A 14403-nucleotide genomic window follows, 5' to 3' on the forward strand; every position below is an offset into this window, starting at 1 on the left:
TTACAGGGTATGTAATTTATATAGAATCATAGAGTCGGAAGGGAACCCTCAGGGTCAACTAGTCCAACCCCTTGCACAATGCAGGAAACTCACAAATACCTTCTCCCAAATTCACAGGATCCTCATTGCTATCAGATAGCCATCTAGCCTCTGCTTAAAAACCTCCAAGGAAGGAGAGCCCACCACCTCCCGAGGAGGAAACCTGTTCCACTGAGGAATCGCTCTAATGGGCAAGAAGTTCTTCCTAATATTGAGTCAGAAACTCTTCTGATTTAATTTCAACACATTGGTTCTGGTCCTACCTTCCGCGGCCACAGAAAACAATTCCACACCATCCTCTATACGACAGCCCTTCAAGAACTTGAAGATGGTGATCCTATCACCTCTCAGCTGCCTCCTCTGCACTGTTTTGTGCATTCTCTAGTTAATGCTATGCTCAGGGTCACCAGCTTTGGGTCGGAAAATACCTGGCAATTTTTTTTTTGGGGGGGGGGGGCTGAGAAGGGTGGACTTGGGAGATGAAAGGGACCTCAATGGGCCACAGAGTCCACCTTCCAAAGTGACCATTTCTCCAGGTAAACTGATCTCTGTTGGCTGGAGACTGCTTGTAATAGTGGGAGACCTCCAACCACCACCTGGAGGTTGGTAAGCCTAGATCACTGGCAACAAGCTTTGTTTGCTACAGACTGCTGTGTTGCTTCAACAAGATGCAGAAGCATCAAACTCTGAGGACAGTCTTGGGAGGGCAGCCATATTGATCTGCAGTAGAAGAGTTTGATTCAAGTCCAGGAGAATCTAAGAGGCGAACAAGATTTTCAGAATATACGTTTTTGGTAGTCTCTGGAGAAGGGAGCTTTTACTCTCGAAAGCTTATTCCCTGAAACTCTTGTCGGTCTCTAAGATGCTACTGAACTCGAATCTACATAACAACATGAGAGAAGCCATGTTGGAACAGGCCAATGGCCCATGTTGTCCAACACTCTGAGTCACACGGGCCAAAACCCAGAATCTAGGACTCTTAAAGAGCGACAGAATCCTCACTGCATGACTGAAGTAAAGCTATGGCAATCATTTTTGTGGCTGGCTTCACACCACCTGCAGCAGCCATTTTGTGGCTGTGTCCACCAGCCTGCGTCAGAACTCCAAAGGTGACTGCAGGGTCAAAAACATTGGGGACTCCTGGTCTACAGTCCCTAATGTTCTAACTCAAGCTTCTTTTTTAGGGTTGACATTCCCCAGTTGGGGGCAGGGGATCCCCTGGTTGGAAGCCCTCCCCCCACTTCAGGGTTATTAGAAAGTGGGGTGGGGTTTTGAATGTCTGCTAGGCACTCCATTATGGGGACAGATCCCCATAGGATATAATGGAGAATTGATCCACGGCTATCTGGGGCTGTGCGGGGGGGGGGGGGGGCTAATTTTTGAGGTAGAGGCACCAAATTTTCAGCATGGCATCTGGAGGCTCTCCCAAAAAGAAAAAACCTCCCAAGTTTCAAAAAGACCGGGGGCCCTATTCTATGAGCGCCAAAAGTGCTCCATCCTCCATTATTTCCAGTGAAGGGATGGCATTCAAAAGGAGGGCGATCCCTTTAAATGTGATGGCCAGGATTTCATTCAGAGCTCAATCCTCCTTGTCACAACCTTGCCCCTGGCTCCACCCCCAAAGTCCCCCGATATTTCCTGAGTTGGGCTTGGCAACCCGAGTTACAGCACAGCCCTATTTCCTGTTCAAAAAGTCCTCTTGATTAATTCAGTTTTGCATAGCTTATATCTTCTTTCTGGAGAGCCAGTTTGGTGTAGTGGTTAAGTGTGAGGACTCTTATCTGGGAGAACCGGGTTTGATTCCCCACTCCTCCACTTGCACCTGCTAGCATGGCCTTGGGTCAGCCATAGTGGTTAAGTGAGCGGACTCTTATCTGGGAGAACAGGGTTTGATTCCCCCCTCCTCCACTTGCAGCTGCTGGAATGGCCTTGGGTCAGCCATAGTGATTAAGTGTGCGGACTCTTATCTGGGAGAACCGGGCTTGATTCCCCACTCCTCCACTTGCACCTGCTGGCATGGCCTTGGGTTAGCCATAGCTCTGGCAGGAGTTGTCCTTAAAATGGCAGCTGCTGTGAGAGCCCTCTCAGCCTCACCCACCTCAAAGGGTGTCTGTTGTGGGGAGGAAGGGAAAGGAGATTGTGAGCCACTCTGAGACTCTTTGGAGTGGAGGGCGGGATATAAATCCAATATCTTCTTCATCTTCTTCTTCTTTCTATGCATCTGGCCGGCGCCATGAGCCCTGGCTGCAGTCTGTCCCATGGTGGCTTGCGGTGCACACCCCTTGGCTCACAAGCGCCACTTCCTGAAAAGCTGACCTTGATTTCCCAGCCGGCTTCTGGTGGTTTTATTTATTTTTGTTTATGATCCCATGTTCACCTGAAGGGCACCTCGCAAGCTTTATGCCTGGCTAAATGCAAGCGACACTGCCCACAGCGAAAAGTGCAGCATAATCTCTTCCTTGTGTGCGCTCACACCTTTACAGCATCCACTTCAAACAAAGAGAGCACAGCTCAAGGACACACCGTTTCCTTTGAATGAGGGTTAGCCGGTGCCAGGCTTCCCCTCAGATTTCATCTCACCCTGGAGGGCAGGGTGGGGCAAGTGATCAGCCATCCCAAAATCAGAAGGATGTCTAGGGACAAACAGCAACCACGGCCTTATCACAGGAATATGCATGAACACGTGAAGTTGCCTTATACTGAATCAGACCCCTGGTCCATCAAAGTCAGTCTTTTAACTGGAGGGGATGGGGACTGAACCTGGGACCTTCTGCATGCCAAGCAGATGTTCTGCCACTGAACCAAAGTACTTCGATTTTCACGTTGGGAGGTGGGGGAAAAGGGCTATTAATGACCAGTTATTGCAGCCCCTAAAATTGGAGAGCCAGTTTGGTGTAGTGGTTAAGTGTGCGGACTCTTATCTGGGAGAACCGGGCTTGATTCCCCACTCCTCCACTTGCAGCTGCTGGAATGGCCTTGGGTCAGCCATAGCCCTGGCAGAGGTTGTCCTTGAAAGGGTAGCTGCTGTGAGAGCCCTCTCCAGCCCCACCCACCTCACAGGGTGTCTGTTGTGGGGGAGGAAGGTAAAGGAGATTGTGAGCCGCTCTGAGACTCTTCGGAGTGGAGGGCGGGATATAAATCCAGTATCTTCTTCTTCTTCTAAAATTCTGTTGCCTTGACCAGGACGATTAGTTCAGTGTCATCAGATCTCGGAAGTTAAGCGGGTTCAACCAATTAGCACTTGGATGGGAGACCACCAAGGAAGCCCAGGGTTGCTACACAGAGGCAGGCAATGGCCAACCACCCGTTTGTCTCTCCCCCGATCCCGATGGCTCAGGCTAGGCCAATCTCAGAAGCTAAACAGGTTAACCCCGATTGGTACTTGGATGGGAGACCACCAAGGAAGCCCAGGGCTGCAAGGCAGAGGCAGGAAAGGGCAAACCTGCTCTGCTTATTTCTGGCCTCAAAAAACCCTACAGGGTTGCCGTAAAACGGCTGCAGCTTGAACACACATTATAACAAGCACACCAGGTCCTGCTAATTATCTGAGTGGGTGCCCCAGGCACCCACTATTCAATAAACCAGCCAAAAAACAGTTGAGTTAGTTGACCGGTGAAATATTTCTTTAAGCATTAGCAGTATTACAGCAATTAAAAAGATATTTTGATGATCAAGAGGCTTTATCCTGATTATAAAACAAAGCACTATAGTTGACTGTTGTGGTGAAACAATAAAGTTCATTTAAAAACAAAACAAAACTGTAATGATAGAACTTTTTGCAGCATTAGGCAAGGTGTCCAGCAATGTAAATAATTGTACCATGGAAGCTTGCTGGATGACTCTGAGCCAGTTCTATTCTCTCAGCCTAACCTACCTCACAGAGTGGTTGTAAGAATAAAATGGAGGAGAGGAGAATGCTGTGAACTGCCTAGGGTCCCACTGAGAAAGGCTGCCAGTGAAGTAAACAAAAATAATTCATCAGTGTGTTGGACTGGATGGGCCACTGGCCTGATCCAACATGGCTTCTCTTATGTTCTTCTGTGACACAGAGTGTTGGACTGGATGGGCCACTGGCCTGATCCAACATGGCTTCTCTTATGTTCTTCTGTGACACAGACTGGATGGGCCACTGGCCTGGCCCAACAGGGCTTCTCTTATGTTCTTATGTGACACAGAGTGTTGGACTGGATGGGCCACTGGCCTGATCCAACATGGCTTCTCTTATGTTCTTATGTGACACAGAGTGTTGGACAGGATGGGCCATTAGCCTGATTCAACAGGGCTTCTCTTATGTGACACAGAGTGTTGGACTGGGTGGGCCACTGGCCTGATCCAACATGGCTTCTCTTATGTTCTTCTGTGACACAGAGTGTTGGACTGGAGGGGCCACTGGCCTGATCCAACATGGGTTCTCTTATGTTCTTCTGTGACACAGAGTGTTGGACTGGATGGGCCACTGGCCTGATCCAACATGGCTTCTCTTATGTTCTTATTCATGGGCATTCAATGAAATTGCTGAGCAGTCGGGTTAGAACGGATAAAAGAAAGTACTTCTTCATCCATACAATGATTAACATGTGGAATTCACTGCCACAGGAGGTGGCAGCAGCTACAAGCATAGCCAGCTTTTAGACAGGATTGGATAAAAATCTGGAGCAGAGGTCCATAAGTGGCTATTACACACACACACACACACACACACACACATATATATTGGCCACTGTGTGTGACACAGAGTGTTGGACTGGATGGGCCATTAGCTTGATCCAACATGGCTTCTCTTATGTTCTTATTGGACAGATCCTTTTGGATTTTACCTGAGAAAGCCGGGGTCACCTTCAGCTTTTTGCAAAGCAAAATTGTAAATGAAGCAAAGTTTATAACTACTATTCAATAAACCAGAAGCAGGTCTTAAAAGGCATTTTGCACAAAACAGGAAGCAAGTTAGCTCTCCCTACTTGGTGGTCCCTGTGTTCTGCTAAGGGCTGCCCCGAAATACAGTTGCCAACTCTGGGCTGAGAAGCTCCTGGAGATTTGGTGGTGTACCCTGCAGAGGACCAGATTTGGGGATCTCAGTAGGGATAGCATGTGTTAGTCCACCCTTCAAAGCCGCCATTTCCTCCAGGGAAACTGATTCCCTTCAAAGCCGCCATTTTCTCCAGGGAAACTGATTCTATTGTAATTCCAGGATATCTCCCGGGCCCCAACTGAAGATGAGCCACCCAGAGCCCTCATACTGGAGAAAAGCTGGAGGCACAGCCCAAAACTCACTCCTGCCTTTGCTGGCAAAGGAAAAGAAAAAGGGAAGCAACGCCCCCAGGGGCATCCCAGGTCTCACAAAGCTATTTGGATTTTGAAGTTAAGTAATTTCCTTCAGTGGCAGAGATATATTTTGCATAATTGATAGTGTATTATAGGGGAGCTAACATATTTTGCCAAACTCTCTTGCAGCTTTCCAGTCATTTGCTGTTGCAGAATACATGGGTGCAGTAGCAGACCTATGGTTGCCAACATCCAGGTGGAACCTAGAGATCTCCCGCGTTCATAGCTGCTCTCCAAACAGAGACCAACCCCTACTAGTCTACTGCATCATACCCTGCTGAGGGTCCTCCCTCCCTTCCCTCCACCACCACTCCCAATCTCCAGGAATACCCAGCAGACAGTTGGCAACTGCAACGGTAGGGCTTATGCCGCTGCCACTCCTCCGGGAGGGCTCCTGGCCCAGGGATCTTGGAGGGGGGGGGGGCTGAGATACGAGGATCTCTCCTTGCATCTTTCACTTTAGGTATCACCTTAAACTTTGCAATTCCTCAGTAAACTTGGCAATTGCATTGCCCCCGGGTGAATGTATAGATCTGGCAGCCCTTGCAACCAATGCAAGCCCCCACTTAATAATTGCATTCCGCCGTCTGTCCCCCTCCCCGCGCTTTGGCTGGGTTCAAAAGGGGACAGGTGGGTCTTCTCTATACAAAAAGACCCCCAGCCCCAAATGCAATTGCAAATCTTACACTTATCTCACTTCCACTCCCTTTTCTTATTCCTACCCCCCCTTCCTTCCTAGGGTTGCCAAGTCCAATTCAAGAAATATCTGGGGACTTTGGGGATGGAGCCAGGAGACTTTGGGGGTGGAGCCAGGAGACATTGGGGCGGAGCCAGGAGCAAGGGTGTGACAAGCATAATTGAACTCCAAGGGAGTTCTGGCCATCACATTGAAAGGGACAGCACACCTTTTTAGATGCCTTCCTTCCAGAGGATATAATGAAGGATAGGGGCACCTTTGGGGGCTCATAGAATTGGACGCCCTGGTCCAATCGTTTTGAAACTTGGGGGATATTTTGAGAAGAGGCACTAGATGCTATACTGAAAATTTGGTGCCTCTACCTCAAAACACAGCCCCGCCAGAGCCCTTGATATCCGCGGATCAATTCCCCATTATTCCCTAAAACTGCTGGAGCTGTGGGGGCTGTGGGGCTTCCCCCGCCGGCTAGCTGGCTGGGGGGCGGGGGGGGGGGAAACTTGTAAAACCAGGAGATCCTCTGTTGGGACCTGGGGATTGGGAAGCCGATTCCTTCCTGATGCTGGGATCCCCCAATGGGGAAGGAGGGAGGAAAGCCTGAAGCGCTTCCTTATATTTGGGAGGGGTCGTGCCGGGGGGGGGGGGGCGGCTGCGAGACGAGGGTCGCTCCTTGCATCCTTCACTTTAGGTATCACCTTAAACTTTGCAATTCCTCAGTAAACTTTGCAATTGCACTGCCCCCGGGTGAATGTATAGAGCTGGCAGCCCTTGCAACCAATGCAAGCCCCCCGCTTAATAATTGCATTCCGCCGTCCCCCGCGCTTTGGCTGGGTTCAAAAGGGGACGGGTGGGTCTCCTCTATACAAAAAGACCCCCAGCCCCAAATGCAATTGCAATATGCTATATGCAAATCTTACACTTATCTCACTTCCGCTCCCTTTTCTTATTCCTACCCCCCTTTCCTTCCTGATGCTGGGATCCCCCAATGGGGAAGGAGGGAGGAAAGCCTGAAGCACTTCCTTATATTTGGGAGGGATCGTGCCGGGGGGGGGGGGGGCTGCGAGACGAGGGCCGCTCCTTGCATCCTTCACTTTAGGTATCACCTTAAACTTTGCAATTCCTCAGTAAACTTTGCAATTGCACTGCCCCCGGGGGAATGTATAGATCTGGCAGCCCTTGCAACCAATGCAAGCCCCCCGCTTAATAATTGCATTCCACCACCACCCCCCCCCCGGCTTTGGCTGGGTTCAAAAGGGGAGCGGTGGGTCTTCGCCATGCAAAAAGACCCCCAGCCCCAAATGCAATATTGCAATATGCAAATCTTACACTTATCTCACTTCCGCTCCCTTTTCTTATTCCTACCCCCCCTTCCTTCCTGCTGCTGGGATCCCCCAATGGGGAAGGAGGGAGGAAAGCCCCCTTCTATTGGGGGAGGGGTCGTGCAGCAGCGCCCGCCTCCTGAGCTCCCCACCCCCGCGTCTAAATCCTCTGCCCTCTTCCCCGCTCGACGAAACCCTACCTGGCTTTCTTGGTGGTCGGAAGAGCTGCATAGGGCTTCCGACTCTCGCCGGCTGGTCCTTCCCCCCGAGCCGGCTGAGCGCTCACTCCAGTCCGAGGTTCGAGAGAACCGGCTAGGCCTGTTCTACAGCAACAGCGGGAGGAGGGGTTATTCTAGAAGAGGCGTTACGGAGACGGGTGGCGTAGGCGACAGAAGGGAAAGGGGAGGCTACGCAAACTTCGTAATGCCGCCTCTGGATTAACCTACTGCTGTGCCTAGATCCAAGCGGGCAGCCGTGAACTTCAAGAAGGGAATGGAGAGAGAAATTGCTGAATTACAAATTATGATGCAACTTGGAACAAACACCTCCCCAGGACTGAACAGGGACATTGGTTTTTTATCTCATTACATATGCCAGGGGTGACCAACGGTAGCTCTCCAGATGTTTTTTTTTTTGCCTACAGCTCCCATCAGTCCCAGCCATTGGCCATGTTGGCTGAGGCTGATGGGAGTTGTAGGCAAAAAACATCTGGAGAGCTACCGTTGGCCACCCCTGAATATGCTAAACCCACTCGCACTGAGTATAGCTATACATCCACAGTATTCCAATGTACAGGGCCGACATTGGGGGTTGAGGGGTCGGCCCTGCAATGGCTTTCCTCCTTTCTCCTAGGTCGGGGACAGAGGGTGGCTATTGGGGGAGAACGATCCCGGAGGCGCACACTGGATTGTGGGGTGCCTCAGGGAGCAGTTCTCTCCCCGATGTTGTTCAACATCTATATGCGCCCCCTCGCCCAGATTGCCCGGCGGTTTGGGCTGGGTTGCCATCAATATGCAGACGACACCCAGCTCTATCTGCTAATGGACGGCTGGCCCAACTCCGCACCAGGGAATCTCGACCGGGCTTTACAGGCTGTCGCGACATGGCTCAGGCTGAGCGGGCTGAAGCTGAACCCAGCGAAGACAGAGGTCCTGTGCGTGGGCCGCGGCGCCCTGGGAAGGGAAATAGCTCTCCCGGCCTTCGACGGTGCGCTATTGAAAGCAGCGCGCCAGGTAAAGAGCCTAGGTGTTTTACTGGAGCCTTCACTATCAATGGAGGCCCAGATAGCAGCCACTGCCAAGTCAGCATTCTTCCATCTGAAGCGGGCAAGGCAGTTGGCCCCTTTCCTCGAGCGCCGGGACCTCGCAACGGTGATCCACGCAACGGTCACCTCAAGACTAGACTACTGTAATGCCCTCTACTTGGGGCTACCTCTGTGCCGGACTCGGAAGCTGCAGCTAGTGCAGAACGCGGCGGCCAGGCTGTTGTTGGGACTTCCAAAACGGGAGCATATACAGCCGGGGCTACGTGAACTGCACTGGCTGCCAATTATATACCGAGTCCAGTACAAAGTGTTGGTCGTTACCTTTAAAGCCTTATATGGCCGAGGACCCACCTACCTGAGGGACCGTCTTTCCCCATACGAACCCCAGAGAGCACTGAGGTCAGTCGGGAAAAATCTGATGACCATCCCCGGGCCGAAGGAGATTAAACATCAGAGCACCAGAGTACGGGCATTCTCGAGTGCGGCTCCTACTCTGTGGAACCGACTCCCCGAGGAGGTGCGGGCCCTGCGGAACCTTGAGCAGTTCCGCAGGGCCTGCAAGACCGTCCTTTTTAAACTGGCACATCCGGACTGTTAGGAAGATCAAGAATTAAGGAGCCGCCAATGCGGTCTGAAGATTCACACCGCAGAATAATTATATCATTGAACTGGTTTTTAATGTTAGTAGTTTTATTGTTGATGTTTTATATTGTTGGATTTAAATGTTTTTATAATATCACTGTATGTTTTGTAATATGCTGTTAGCCGCCCTGAGCCCGCTAAGGTGGGGAGGGCGGGATAGAAATAAAATTTATTATTATTATTATTATTATTATTTCTCTTATAATAGTGTAGCAGAATAACGTTTTATATTGACATACTCAAATAAGGGATATTGGCTATTTATCTCATTACATATATTCAACCCATTTTCATTTTATGTATTCTTGTTTTCTAATGGCAGACTAGAGTGATGTTTAATATGTATAGATTGATAAGTTGATTGGGTGGACTACAAGTTGGATTTGCATGTCCTTTTGCGATTCACCTAGCTTTGCAGAAACACCAATTGGCAGAGGATTTTATTGCCTTTTATGGCTATCCAGACCAAATGGCCTAGCTACACTGTTTTATGTGACCAGTTAGTTTGCCAGACTGCTTGTATTTCAGCTCACAATACCTGATCCCCTCGTCTGATGAAGTGTGCTTAAGAGAGCGCATGAAAGCTTACGTTCTGAATAAAAATTGGTTGGTCTTAAAGGTGCAACTTGACTCCTGCTTTGTTCTACTACTACTGTGCATGTAGCCTGGAGGAAGCCGATGGCATAGGCTAGTACGAGTTTTGTTAAGCCAAGGGCAGGGCACGGAAAGCTAAAGCAAATTGTGGGGTTGCCAATCTCCAGGCTGGGCCTGGAAGCCTCCAGGAATCACAGCTGACCTCCAGGCTGCAAAGGTTAGCTTCCCTATGAGAAATAGCAGCCTCAGAGGGAATATAGGGTTGCCAGCTCCAGGTTGGGAAATACCTGGAGACTTTGGGGGGTGGAGGCAAAGGAGGGCAGGGTGTGTGGAGAGCTGCAGTGAGCCCACCTTCCAAAGTGGCCATATTCTCCGGGGGAACTGATCTCTGTCGCTTGGAGATGAGTTGTAATTCCAGGAGATCTCCAGCCACTGCCAGGAAGATGGCAACCTCAGGTCACTGGGCAAACTTTGGCATTACACCAGTTTTGACTCCCCCCCCCCCTTCCAGCTGCCCAACCCTTTCCTCTGGTGGGGGGGCAGTCTGCTCTGATTCTTTTGGAATTTCCCAACTCACTGTTCGGGGTCTTATGCAACTCGCTTGGTGGAAGGATGGTGGGTTTTAGATTTTCAAAAAAAGTCTAGAGATTTTTCTCTGCTGCTGGGCTTTTTGAGGCTGCTTACTAGGCAGAAATGCAACAGGTTTTGCTGCAAAGATGCTCTAGTTGACGTTACTCTGAGCCAGGGTTTCTGTGCCCTGGGGGCCCCTCTTCTTTCAGACTTTTAACGATATAAAAAGGCAAAGGTAGTCCCCTGCGCAAGCACCAGTCGTTTCTGACTCGGGTGATGTTGCTTTCACTCTGCACCATGGGGCTCTTAAAGCATTACTAAAAGGTAAATGTAATCCCCTGTGCAAGCACCAGTCGTTTCCGACTCTGGGGTGACGTTTCTTTCACAACGTTTTCACGGCAGACTTTTTACAGGGTGGTTTGCCATTGCCTTCCCCAGTCATCTACACTTTTCCCCCAGTAAGCTGGGTACTCATTTCACCAACCTCAGAAGGATGGAAGGCTGAGTCAACTTGGAGCTGGTTACCTGAACCAGCTTCTGCTGGGATCGAACTCAGGTTGTGAGCAGAGGGCTCCGACTGCAGTACTGCAGCTTTACCGCTCTGTGCCACGGGGCTCTTTTTTAACAGACATGCAACAGGCTAAAAAAGGGTGTCCTTTCTGCCCCACTTGCAGTCACCAAAGCTTTTTTTTTTTTTTTTTGCAAAGAAAGCATTCATGCTAAGTTGCCAAGGGAAAATGTCACCTCTCCTGAAGACACTTCTGTGCAAAGGGAGCCAGCGTTGGGGGCAGAAAAGCAGAATAGGTGAAACGGCTGACCCACACCCTAGAGAGCCACGGAGGGTTCCCAGAGACAATGCCGAGCAGAGATCCAGTTTATTAAAAAGGCAGCTTCGTCTGTTCCTGTTGAATGGCTCCCAAATCCTTGCCCTCTCCACTCCTCATGGAGTTTAGTCCCAACAGTGAAGCCCTCCTTCCCCAGTTTGGTGTAGTGGTTAAGTGTGCGGACTTTTATGTGGGAGAACCGGGTTTGATTCCCCACTCCTCCCCTTGCAGCTGCTGGAATGGCCTTGGGTCAGCCATAGTGGTTAAGTGAGCGGACTCTTATCTGGGAGAACTGGGTTTGATTCCCCACTCCTCCACTTGCAGCTGCTGGAATGGCCTTGGGTCAGCCATAGTGGTTAAGTGAGCAGACTCTTATCTGGGAGAACCGGGTTTGATTCCCCACTCCTCCCCTTGCAGCTGCTGGAATGGCCTTGGGTCAGCCATAGTGGTTAAGTGAGCAGACTCTTATCTGGGAGAACCGGGTTTGATTCCCCACTCCTCCCCTTGCACCTGCTGGAATGGCCTTGGGTCAGCCATGGCTATCACAGAGAGCCAGTTTGGTGTAGTGGTTAAGTGTATGGACTCTTATCTAGGAGAACCAGGTTTGATTCCCCACTCCTCCACCTGCACCTGCTGGAATGGCCTTGGGTCAGCCATGGCTCTCTTATCTGGGAGAACCGGGTTTGATTCCCCACTCCTCCACTTGCACCTGCTGGAATGGCCTTGGGTCAGCCATAGTTCTGGCAGAGGTTGTCCTTGAAAGGGCAGCTGCTGTGAGAGCCCTCTCAGCCCCACCCACCTCACAGGGTGTCTGTTGTGGGGGAGGGAGATAAAGGAGATTGTGAGCTGCTCTGAGACTCTTGAGTGGAGGGCGGAATATAAATCCAATGTCGTCGTCTTCTTCTTCCTACCTGAGCCGGAGATGGGCAGCTGAGCCGAGTCAAGACAAGCCAGCAAGGGTGGGGAAAGAAAATGGGGGTCGAGCCCTTTTGTCGGAATAATGTATGTTAAAAAGTCTTAACTAAAGGAAAGGGAGCAATTGGTATTGGGACAAAGAAGGAAAGACAAGAGCTGCTAACAAATTGAAGGACAGCAGGGAAGCGGAGATAGCTTGCAGGAAGTTACCACAGAGGACTTGCCCAGGGATGGCCAAACTTGCCCAACAGAAGAGCCACATAGAATAAACGTCAGATGTTCAAGAGCCACAAAACATGAACATCAAGATGTTTGAGAGCCACAAGGAAGGAAGGAAGGAAGATTGCAGAATTATACCCCGCCCTTCTCTCTGAATCAGTCTCAGAGCGGCTTCCAATCTCCTTTATCTTCTGCCCCCACAACAGACACCCTGTGAGGTGGGTGGGGCTGAAAGAGCTCTCACAGCAAATAGGAAGAGAGGTGGAAATAAAGCAACGTTAACTTTAAATGCATTGTCCAAGCTGTCAGCTGGCTTGGCATGGGTAAGTGATTTAAAGAGAGAAATGCCTTCTCTAAGCCAGCCAACGGGGTGGTGGGAGCTTCAAGAGCCACACGATGTGTGTGAAAGAGCCACATTTGGTTCCCGAACTGCAGCTTTGCCTCCCCTAGACTAGATGAGCATACCCTCCAGGTGCGGGTTTTATATCGACTCCCCAGCCAATCAGGTTTTGGAAAATGTGACAAAACAGCCTACTTCCCAACTCACCAAGAGGAATCAGGTTACTGGTTGAAGAGGGCTGCCAATAGACCACAGGACACTAGCCTGCCTTGCTCTGAAGCCTTTAGCAGTGGCTTTGTCTGCAGCAGTCAACGGCTGGTAGTTTTCATGTTGTGGAGAGAAGTGTTTTTATGTGCTGATGGTGGAAGACCACAGTAGTGCTGAAGGCACGGGAGAAGAAGGTGGTGAAAAAGTTGGCAAACCTAGTTTGGAAAACGGGGTTTTCTGGCCTCCACAGACAGGCTGTTGTTCACACACCCCATACCGAGAGATCGAGGCTCTGCGTAAACTTCACTGGCTGGTTTCTGCTTTTAGAATTGCAAACAGACAAAACACCTTTTTCTGGCAATTAACCTGACCAAGTCAACACTAGAAGGCAAACGTTTGGATAGAACAAGTGTTCAACAAGAAACGGAAAAAAGAAAGACGACACGCATTAGTTCCAAGAAAATTATCTTTATACAAACGTTCTCTATCAAAACCTATTAAATACACAAACTGCTCTGCAAAGGTATACATATTTTGACAATACTGTGTTTCCCTTCCCTGTTCCCGGGAATCTTGAATTGTGCTCAGTTTGGTCTTAATGTGAATCGTTGTCCTGTATACGTTCAGACAAAAGATTCTCTGTGTCAAATTAGTCCTGAAAAACCACCACCAACCTGTCCCTATAGCCGGTCACTGAAGAGGGATGGATGACCCAGGCTAGCCCAATCTTGTCAGATTCTGGAAGCTAAGCAGAGTTAACCCTGGTTAGTACTTGGATGGGGTCCAGGGTCAAGATACAGGCAATGAACGACCACCTCTGAACACCTCTTGAAAACCTTACTGGGCTCCCGTAAGTCAACTGTGACCCGACAGCACTTTACAACCCCCCCCCCCCAAAGACACATGGAACACTCATTTTTACCACTCCACATCTGTAACAGAACATAGTTCAAGTGTTCAGCGTGCCTACTCCACATGCAGGGGCCTCGATTATGCACTCTTTGAGTGGTGCATCAGCGCAAATGCACATCATAAGAACATAAGAGAAGCCATGCTGGATCAGGCCAATGGCCCATCCAGTCCAGCACTCTGTGTCACATGAGAACATAAGAGAAGCCATATTGGATCAGGCCAATGGCCCATTCAGTCCTACACTCTGTGTCACACAGTGGCCAATATATCAGAACTTGTTTCAGCTAGACTCCTTGCCCCTTCCCCCTATCTCCACCCCCATCACCCCAATTATTTTGGTTGGCAGTGCTGTCTGGCCGATCTGGGCATTGGATTGAAGAATGGAAGGCCTCAGCCAGTCCTCCAGCCATCCTCCAACAATCTCTGAGACAAGGAGGGCCCTTCTCCCGTTGCTCATCTTCCAACCCAGTCAGGGGGATACTCCAAGGAGTCCCAGCCTTTGCAGTTCCTTCCCCTGCAAATCTCTCGCAGTTAAGAGGTTC

At 50.0% G+C, this 14403-nt stretch overlaps 2 protein-coding genes across 2 annotated transcripts in view; one reads left to right on the forward strand and one right to left on the reverse strand.

Moving 5' to 3' along the window:
- Positions 1-7684, reverse strand: part of TMCO4 (transmembrane and coiled-coil domains 4) — a 58461-nt gene extending 50777 nt beyond the window's left edge. Inside the window, 1 exon segment of the mRNA XM_060259478.1 lies at positions 7575-7684. The gene's annotated coding sequence lies outside the window, so the exon portion shown is untranslated.
- Positions 1-14403, forward strand: part of MICOS10 (mitochondrial contact site and cristae organizing system subunit 10) — a 424103-nt gene that overhangs the window by 173013 nt on the left and 236687 nt on the right. The window lies entirely within an intron of this gene.

This window comes from Heteronotia binoei, chromosome 18, assembly GCF_032191835.1.
Source record: "Heteronotia binoei isolate CCM8104 ecotype False Entrance Well chromosome 18, APGP_CSIRO_Hbin_v1, whole genome shotgun sequence".
Lineage (NCBI taxonomy): Eukaryota > Metazoa > Chordata > Lepidosauria > Squamata > Gekkonidae > Heteronotia > Heteronotia binoei.